General features: G+C 46.9%; 1 pseudogene; it reads left to right on the plus strand.

Moving 5' to 3' along the window:
• The first annotated feature begins 4,858 nt into the window (after positions 1 to 4,858).
• On the plus strand, positions 4,859 to 9,610 carry LOC123173481 (senescence-induced receptor-like serine/threonine-protein kinase; annotated as a pseudogene).
• Positions 9,611 to 10,237: the final 627 nt, after the last annotated feature.

The raw sequence follows: 10,237 nt of genomic DNA on the forward strand, positions 1-10,237 counted from the left end.
AACCCGTAGGGTCTACACACTTAAGGTTCGGTGACGCTAGAGTTGTTATGGGAAATAGTATGTGGTTACCGAAGGTTGTTCGGAGTCCCGGATGAGATCCCGGACGTGACGAGGGACTCCGGAATGGTCCGGAGGTGAAGATCGATATATTGGACGAAGGTATTGGAGTCCGGAATTGTTCTGGGAGTACCGGGTGACGACCAGCGTGACCGAAAGGTGTTTCGGAGGCCCCGGCAAGCGTTGGGGGCCTTATGGGCCAAGGGGAGGGGGCACACCAGCCCACTAAGGGGCAGTGCGCCCCTCCCAACCCCTCTCACGTAACCTGGAGAGGTGGGGGCGCCTCCCCTAGGGCAGCCGCCCCTTCCGGCTTGGGGGGCAAGTTTCCTAGGGGTGGGGGCGCCCAAACCCATCTAGGGTTTCCCCTGTGGCCGCCGTCCCTCCCCTAGGTTAATCTTGGTGACAAGTAGGAAAATTTTGAATTATTGCTACGTTCCCCAACAGATAACATGTATTATCTTGCACAACTCAAAAAAAGAAGATCACCGAAGATGAGAGAGGTCACCCGGAGGACTCTATGTTTTTTTTCGAGAATGACGAGGGGGGGGGGACTAGGCCCGACCAGTTGTTATATCACTCGAATGACTTGGTGGTCATACGGTGTTTTTCATCAAGAAGGTAAAAAACATAAAGATAAGAAGCGACAGTACACAAAGGGGTGGGGGAGCTAGGTCGCAGACAGAAAAAAAAGTGTGGATCGACAAGATCCGCTCCCTGGACGTGGCATCGAAACGGCGCCTCCAAGGCAGGAGGTCATGCGCCACCTTGGTGAGGATGTCACAAGCATGGCGTCTAATATTGTTGAAGGTGGCATCGTTCCCGGCCTTCCAAATCTGCCAGTGAAGCACCAGGAGGCCGTCTTTCCATGCGTCGGCCGAGCCCGAGACCAACGGTGGTGAAGAGAGGATCTCGCCGGCCGAGTGGAAGGGACCCATCCCCAGGCAGGCCCAGGTGGAGGTCGCGCGACAGCAGGCGGCGAAGATGTGGTCAGTAGTCTTGTTGCGCGAGCAGGAGGTGCAAGTGGTGGAGGGGGTGCACTGTTTTGCATGCAATTTCGCCCTGGTGCTGAGGCGGTCTCGAACCAGTAAGCATGCGAAGATCTTAATCTTCCGGGGAGACAGGAGCTCCAAAAGTCGACCCGGAGGACTCTATGTACCTCCACAATATGGAACATGTCGAGGCAGAGCATCATGCTAACATGATTTAAAGATTCCTCATAGTGCATCGCATGACGGAGAAAGAAGAAACTCATCACCAACTCCAGGATGATCTTCTTGAGCACTTGTGGGCATTTGACAACACTTGGTTGTTGTGCTTTTCTCATGTTTTGGATTATTACTTCATTTAGACCCTATGTTGTGTTTGAATTTGAATATTTAAAGTTTGAAATGTTGTTGGTATATATGAGCACTAGAAATATCATCTATTGAATTATTACATTGTGCAAATATAGTCGAAATAGAGTTTCTATGCAAAGGATGAAGGAAGTAGCAAACGAAATTATAGGGAGTTAAGTTATGAAGAAGGGCCAGGTGCTCAAAAGTTACACTCCTCAAAATTGGGGGAGTTAAGTTCTAGGGGGTTCTTTGAGGAGTTGCACATTACAGGAGAAGGCCTAGAGATGATCTACGGCTGTATAATCGGTAGCATTATCTGTAGCGTGCAACCAGCGAGACATTTTTTTTTCCAACCAGCGAGACAGTTGACAAATGAACTCTCATCATCAATCAAGTCAACTGGAAGCTCAGTCGTCGCCGAACACTAGATATTTTTACAAGCTCACTGGCCTGTGGATGTGGTTGGCAAAGGCCGCAGAAAAAAAAACTAGGTTAAGGGCTAACTACATAGGGGTACTTAATTAGTGGAGCGCATAATTTGTCCAAGTTAGAAGTTACTTCTGGGTTGGTGCTTGGCCCCGCATGTGCGCGTGTAGTGGAATGGGGCGATCAATGGTGATAGCGGCTCGGCCGTGGCTGAGGCTCCTGCTCGGCCTCGCCGTCGCCGCCGGCGTACTTCAAGTCCGCGGCCAGCGAACGCCTAGTATCACAGGTGAGCTTGCAATCATCCACGGATGCTTGTTTTCTTTAGATAATAGCTAGGAATGGACAATATCTCGGTAGTTTTCTTTTTTGAGGGGAATATATCTCGGCAGGTTAGAAAGTAAAAGTGGGTGTGTTCATCGTTTCATCAAATCCCATACACACAATGCAGGCTTCATCAGCATAGACTGCGGGCTGCCGGAGCAGAGCGGCTACGTGGACGCCGCCACCAAGATACCGTACACCTCCGACGCCGGGTTCACGGACGCCGGCTCCAACCGCGACATCTCCGCCGTGAACGTTAGAATAAATCCGAAGCATACCGTTGATCATCCGAGGACCAAGCAATCACACAAGCACGACACCAAGATTTATTAACGAGGTTCACCTATATAGCTATATCCCCGGGGCCTGACTACGGGCGCTCCTCCCCATGACACTGTCACAATACCGCACACCGGCCACCCGGCCGCCGGCTCCCCCTTGCGCGCCTGTGCTATTATGTTGGCATAGGTTACATCGTGTGTCTACCTCCGATATATATGAGAGGCCTAGGATACAAGTGTCCTACTTGGACACAACTCCATATCCTATCTAAACACAATACAACTACAAGTCCAACTGTAACCTACCTTGTATACTATATTCGACACAACTCCAACAAACTCCACCTTGGCGAATATTCTCCACCACTTTGAATTCGTCAATGCATCAAACTTCCATGTACATTGGACTTGAGCTTATCCCATGAGCACCGCTGCTACTCCAAAGACTCCATGTGACTCCACCTGCAATTTGTAGTCCCTTCTTTTCTTGACCACAGTCAACACTCGAGCGAAATTAAGTTTCACTAGTTTGCGTTCCCAACTTTCAGAGTATCAGTCCAACGCCATCACACACCGATCACTGACCTGCGTGAAAGTGAACAACTCACATATTGGGTGTCACACATAAGAGTTACCTGAACTCAACATCACCGCTCCTTTTTTGACCGCTTGTTTGAAACTTGAAGGAATTTCACCATTGCTTGTAGTCATCCCGAGTCAAATTCGCAGTTGTCTCACCACATGTATAACCACCAGAGCCCTGGCCCGTCTCCATGTCCCGTGCGCGCCGCACGCCTCGCTGCTATTACCGCGTCGAGCCTCCGCTGTCCCGGTCGAGTCTGAAGGGTCGCGAACCCACACCACTCAACCCCCACTGCAGAGTACCATCGATCATCGCCGGCCGATGACGAGTTTCACGCTTCCATCAGACCACTGGGCTCCAGTCCGAACTACGTGTCACTCGCTTTTCCCCCTTGCTGAATAGGCTTCGATTCTCTGGATTCTTACACCGTAGCCCCTCAATCCAGCACCGAGTGAAGTCTTCCAGACTCCAGCTCCACCTTCAACATGACTCCATGGTAGATGATCAGTCCATCCTTGCGCCCCGTCGACTTCAAGCTCCATGTGCACCGTCTTGAATCAACCCCGCGCCATAGTCTTGTCGAAGTCACACAAGCCCTCAGGCCTGCGCCACGTGTTTCCACGCCCCAGAAGTCGGTCACCATCAGCATCTTCGCCGATCCCACCACCGTCTTCTGTACCAACTGACTTGTGTCGATCCGTCAGACTGTCTAGTCCGGCCAAACCGAACTTGTCCGGCTACATGACACACTCCAGGCTCTCAAATCGTCTTCAGCAAATTCTAATCCATCACATGATAATCCCATCTTAGCTGACATGACTTTCCGCAACGCCTTCAAGCATCTCTATTGTGCCAACAAATCTTTGATCTGTGTCTGCCATAATCCAAGGTTTTCAGTTCCGTGAACTTCTTCACCTCAAACCTAATACCCATTGGCGTGATGGTTCTTCATACGGCTAACTCGATGAAAAATAACTGAGCTCCCACGCGGTGCCTAAGTACACAACCGTGTACATGCACCAAATCCCAGCCAAAGAAAAAACCTTTTGGCCTCTTCACGTGGTGTGCTCCCTTTACACAACTTCCGATGCTGCCTTTGCTTTGCCACAACCTCTGCTAATTCCTGACGGATGCACAACACGATGGGTAGTTTTCTTCCGCTGAATCAATCTGATCTGCCTCTCTCTGTGACGTACACAGGACTCGGTCCTCTTCTTTTGGTCCAAAACAAAACTCACGTCTGCACGCACCCACGCGCCAGCCTGATTGGGCCTTCGTGGGGCTTCCGCTCAGCTCAGCTCTCCGGTTGGGCCTCCAATCTGCATCGCCTCCACGCACTCACGTCCTCGCTGATTCTGCTTCTTAGATCGCCTCAAGTCGATTCTCTAACGACTGCGATCATCCCTGCAGAACTCCAACGATACCTTCCGGCTCCAATCAACGATCCACCTCCGTCCAACCTAGCTCTGATACCATTTGTTAAAATAAATCCGAGACATACCGTCGATCATCCGAGGACCAAGCAATCACACAAGCACGACACCGAGATTTGTTAACGAGGTTCACCGATATGGCTACATCCCCGGGGCCTGACTACGGGCGCTCCTCCCCATGACACTGTCACAATACCGCACACCGGCCACCCGGGCGCCGGCACACGCCGCCGGCCCCCCTGCGCGTCTGTGCTATTATGTTGGCATAGGTTACATCGTGTGTCTACCTCCGATATATATGAGAGGCCTAGGATACAAGTGTCCTACTTGGACATGACTCCATATCCTATCTAAACACAATACAACTACAAGTCCAACTGTAACCTACCTTGTACACTATATTCGACACAACTCTAACAGTGAACATGGATCCACGCATGTCACGAACCCACCTCAACATGCGCAGCTTCCCGGACACGGCCCGGGGCTGCTACACCCTGCCGTCCCTCACGCCGGGGTCCAAGTACCTGGTCCGCGCCACCTTCAGGTACGGCGACTACGACGGGCTCAGCAAGCTCCCCGCCTTCAACCTCTACCTCGGCGTCAACTTCTGGCGGACGGTGAACATGTCCAAGGTCGACGCGGTGGTGGTCGCCAAGGCCATCACCGTGATCCCCGACGACTCGGTGCAGGTCTGCCTGGTGAACGTCGGCGCCGGGACGCCGTTCATCTCGGCGCTGGCGCTGAGGCCTCTCGAGAACTCGCTGTATCCGCAGGCGAACGCGACGCAGGGGCTGGTCCTGATCGGCAGGCGCAGCCTGGGTGCCACGGGCGTGTTGCCTGTCAGGTACCCGGACGATCCGTACGACCGGGCTTGGCTGCCGTGGAGCGACCCGGAGGTGTGGACGGACATCTCAACGACGGAGAAGGTCCGGGAGACTATCGGCAACCTCCGCTTCCATGTGCCGTCCGCCGTAATGCAGACTGCCATCATCGCGCGCAACGACTCCAGGAACAAGACCATCGACTTCTCGTGGGTCACCGAGCCAAACCACGCCTACCCACTGCCCGGGTACGCAGCTGCATATCACTTGTCCCACTTCACAACATCGAGATTGAAATATTGTTTTTCCTATAATGGGTATTATTGTTTTTAGTTAGCTAGTACATTTACACCAAGAACCTAATCAATCTTCTATATTTAGCAGGATCCCCACTTACTACTTATTTTTTAGAGCACATGCAGCTATGCACCATTGTCACATCAGCCCAATTATATAGTAGTTGCCAACAATTCAACAAAAACTCTGTGGAAACCATGTTTAAAAGTTTCGAAAAAATCTAAAAAAAGTAAGGGATGTTAAGAAGGTGAGGTTTTATTGCCATGAGAAATTCCAAGTTGGAACGCATTACAAGATGTGAGCTATGATAAAAAAACCAAATTCAGCAATGAATAGTGATGTTGCTGTTCGGCACTATTCAATGCTAATTTTGTTATTTTCATAGCTCATATCCTATAATTTGAACTTGGAATTTTGCATTTCAATAAAACACCACCCTCTTAACATCATTAAATTCTTAAAGCTTTTTTAAAAACTTCAAAACATATTTTTCATGTGGTTTCGTTTTCGTGTGTTATTCTCCCAACAAATTTTTTGGGGTAAGGAGGCCATAGGTTCACATAGGTGTAGTTCCCTTCTCCCACACTACTATGGGATTTTTTTTTTGAATTTCCTATAAAGTGGTAACTGAGGGCACATATGGTGAATTAGATCATTTGTATTTAGGAGTGTCACAGCTGTTTGATCTACCATGAGACTTGTAATATGACCCGTGATCTCGCAGCAAATCTCTTGACTTAAAAAAAGTGTCATTCCTTGATACATAACATTGTACAACCTCCGTCCCAAATTACTTGTCTTAGATTTGTCTAGATATTTTAATTTGGGACGAGGGAGTATAAGGTCAACCCAAGAACCCAGTATGGTACTTTTGGAACACCAATAAGCATATTAATTAGATTAATAATATTGTTAAATTTAAGTAAGAAAACATAACAAATAGCATGGTACTATAACATCTGGGCTAACGAACATTGTAACTTTGCATATCAAAGTTCAAGTTTCTTAACATCCACGAGGAAGGACTGAATGCCTGTCACACAATCGTTTACTTTATGTGGCTTACAACTTTTACTTCCTATAAATATCTGCTGCAACATGCGGGTTGTCATCTATAGTACTACTAATATAGGAGTGCACTTACTTAACCCTTTAACTAATCGTAGGTGCATTGGTATCTTGTACGTCGCCGAGCTGCAGATCCTAGCCAGTAATGATATGCGCGAGTTCAACGTCATTGCCAACGGCAAGAAGAATAAGCTCCCGTACACGCTCGAGTACCTCTTCGCCGACGCCATATCTAACAGGGAACCACATCATGGGTACAACCAATACAACTACACCATGATCGCCACTGCCAACTCGACACTGCCACCGATCATCAATGCCTTCGAGTTTTTCTCGGTCATCTCCACAGCCAACGTTGGAACAGACAGTCAGGATGGTAAACATACCAAAGCTTATTTTCGTGCATTAGATCATTGTCGGTTCTTACTTTAGTAAGCTTTTCATAAAACAGAGCTTACATGATCTAATAGTTGTGCTTCCTTGTCTATTGTGTTACTGCGGGGAAAAAGTTTTTGCCATCAACGCAATCAAGGCTAAGTACCATGTGAAGAAGAATTGGATGGGTGACCCGTGCGCTCCCAAGAATTTTGCGTGGGAGGGATTGACCTGTAGCTATGCTATTTCTGGGCGTCCAAGAATTACAAGCATGTAAGTTCAAATTTAATTTGCCTTCTTGGAAAAGAATTGGAGCTGTGCTTTGAAGCATTTAATTTGTTGTCGCCCACAAGAAATTATTCCAGAAAAATGAGAACCATGTTGTTTGATGTTTCAACTGAAACTTTTTTGTGTTCTGGAAGAAATATGTCATCTGGCGGTTTGAGCAGCGATATATCACCTTATTTCGCTGACATCAAAGATCTCCAGTATTTGTAAGTAGACATTTTAAATCTATTTTCCCTGTGAATTTTGTTAGGCAAATGGTTCACATATATCGTATGCTTTGTCACTTATTTCAGGGATTTATCGAACAATAAATTAACAGGATCAATTCCTAATGTCCTTTCACGACTACCCGCTCTCGTGGTTCTGTAAGCAGCTCTGCATTATGATATCTTTGAGGACTAATAAGTAACTACACTATTGTTTGACTGACGTGAACACTATTTGGTCCCCTTAGAGATTTGACTGGCCACCAGCTTAGTGGATCAATTCCTTCCGGGCTTCTGAAGAGAACTCAGGGTGGTTCTCTAGCTATTAGGTCAGTCCATCGCATCTATATAACCATGGCCATTTCGTTTTCCTATCATTGCTTTGACATTTGCGCAGTCAAAACTGATATCTGTTTGTTCTTATTGACAGATATGGCAACAATCCAAACCTTTGTAGCAACAACAGTTACTGCCAGCTTACAAAAAGGAAGAGCAACTCTATGCTTACCGTGTATATTGTTGTTCCCGTATTTGTAGTTCTGCTGATAGGAGCACTTGTAGTACTACTGATCTTCAGAGTGAGAAAAAGGAAAGGTAACACTCCGCATAAACACTACGTTGATATACAAATGATATCCGCACATGTGAATGAATAGTTTTTGCTCAAAAAGAGTGGAAGGTAATGTTATTTTCATTCTTGAAATTTGAAGGATTGGCGAGGGAAGGCAATGGACATGGACATAACCGCCAGTTCACGTATAGGGAGCTGAAGGTCATAACGGACAACTTCAAGGTAGTGCTCGGCCAAGGTGGGTTCGGCACTGTTTATGACGGCTTCTTGGATGATGGTACTCACGTCGCAGTCAAGTTGTTGTCTCAGTCTTCCAGTCAAGGTATCAAAGAGTTCTCGACAGAGGTAATGTCTGGTCAAGTGTAATAAGAGCATAGTACATTTGAAGATTTTTTTTTAAACTTATGACATATTTCTTCTCCTCACTCAGGCTCAGACATTGACGAAGATCCATCACAAGAATCTTATATCCTTGATTGGTTACTGCAAAGATGGAAAGTATTTGGCACTTGTCTACGAGCATATGTCCGAAGGAAACCTCGAAGATAAACTCAGAGGTGTGCTAGTCCATCTTTAACAAAAGCATTAGGATTTCTTTTTTCAAAAAGAGAGCATTATGTGTCAAATTTCCACACTACTACGTCAGACGCACTTTTGCAGGGAGAGATGGCAACGCTGTACCCTTAGCCTAGAGGCAGAGGCTCCGTATTGCACTGGAATCCGCAGAAGGTATATATTTCTTCTAATTTCGGAACTGAGTAATTATTCATATTGCTACTAATATCTATGTTTCGGTAGAACTTTACATATGTTAATGTGTGATTTTTATGTCACTATCGACAATATGGTGTGCATGCAGGGCTCGACTATCTCCACAAGGCATGCAGCCCTCCCTTCGTGCATCGTGATGTGAAGACATTAAACATCCTACTGAATGCTAATCTTGAGGCCAAGGTTGCCTACTTTGGCTTGATGAAGGCTTTCAATCATGACGATGATACCCACATATCCACAGCGCGGGTGATTGGCACAAGAGGCTACCTCGCACCTGAGTAAATAGAAACCTAGCTTATTATCATCTTTTAGTCGTCTACATGTCAACTGTAATGCAAATGCATCTCAAGCATGTTGTACGTATATATGCAGGTATGCAACAGCCCTACAATTGAATGCAAAGAGCGATGTGTATAGCTTTGGCATTGTACTACTGGTGGTGATAACAGGGTGCCCAGCCATCCAACAATCTGGTGAGATCATCCATATCATCCAGTGGACACGACTACGCCTCACAGGAGGCAACATCGAGGAAGTGGTAGACGCACACATGCAAGGTGACTACAACATCAATGGTGTGTGGAAGGCCGTGGATCTTGCGCTCAAGTGCACTGACCATGCTCCCGCGCAACGTCCAACAATGGCTAATGTGGTGGCCCAGTTACAGCATTGCCTCGAGCTAGAGGGTGAAGACCACACAGGCAAAAACCGTAACGGTAGCTTCTACATGACAGCCGATTGCAATGGCGACCATGGTCTACTAATGTAAGCCATGACACAACTTCATTTGAGATGATCAACATTAATTTCTTTTGGGACGGAGCCAACCATGGTCAATGGTCCCGCCCTTCGGGTGCATGATAAATCTTCCATGTATTATTCATTCGTAATAGGTAACTTTTGACATTGAGACATGCCTCATCTTCACTTGAATACAGAAAGTTTGCAAATGTCGGTTTCCAAGCCTTTTTCCCATCAGACGTGTTCTAGTTATTGCATCTGCTATTAGTCAAAACATTAGTGGGAATCCTTCCCAACGACTTATTTAGCAACAGATACAAAATTGGAGTTGTTTTCTTTAGAAAATGGATGTATTTGTGTATATGTAATTTCAATGTCAAAGAAGATAGCTGTAAATCTTGGAAAAGGTATTCCATATATTTATACCAGATGAGCAATAAAATTTTCATCAAGCGGCATACCTTTGCAAAAATTCGCTCCACCTCAAAGGCTTAACTGCATTGTTGCTCCTCTAGCTCACAACACCCTTGCAACTGCAATACCATGTTGATCATCTTCAGCTGCAAATCGTGAGAGCTTGTGTGGTTCCTTTGAGTGTTACACGATCGGCCTTCCACACGTAATAGACATAATTGTCTCCTCGCATGAGCAAGCC

Source organism: Triticum aestivum, chromosome 1D (genome assembly GCF_018294505.1).
Source record: "Triticum aestivum cultivar Chinese Spring chromosome 1D, IWGSC CS RefSeq v2.1, whole genome shotgun sequence".
NCBI classification, from domain to species: Eukaryota; Viridiplantae; Streptophyta; class Magnoliopsida; order Poales; family Poaceae; genus Triticum; species Triticum aestivum.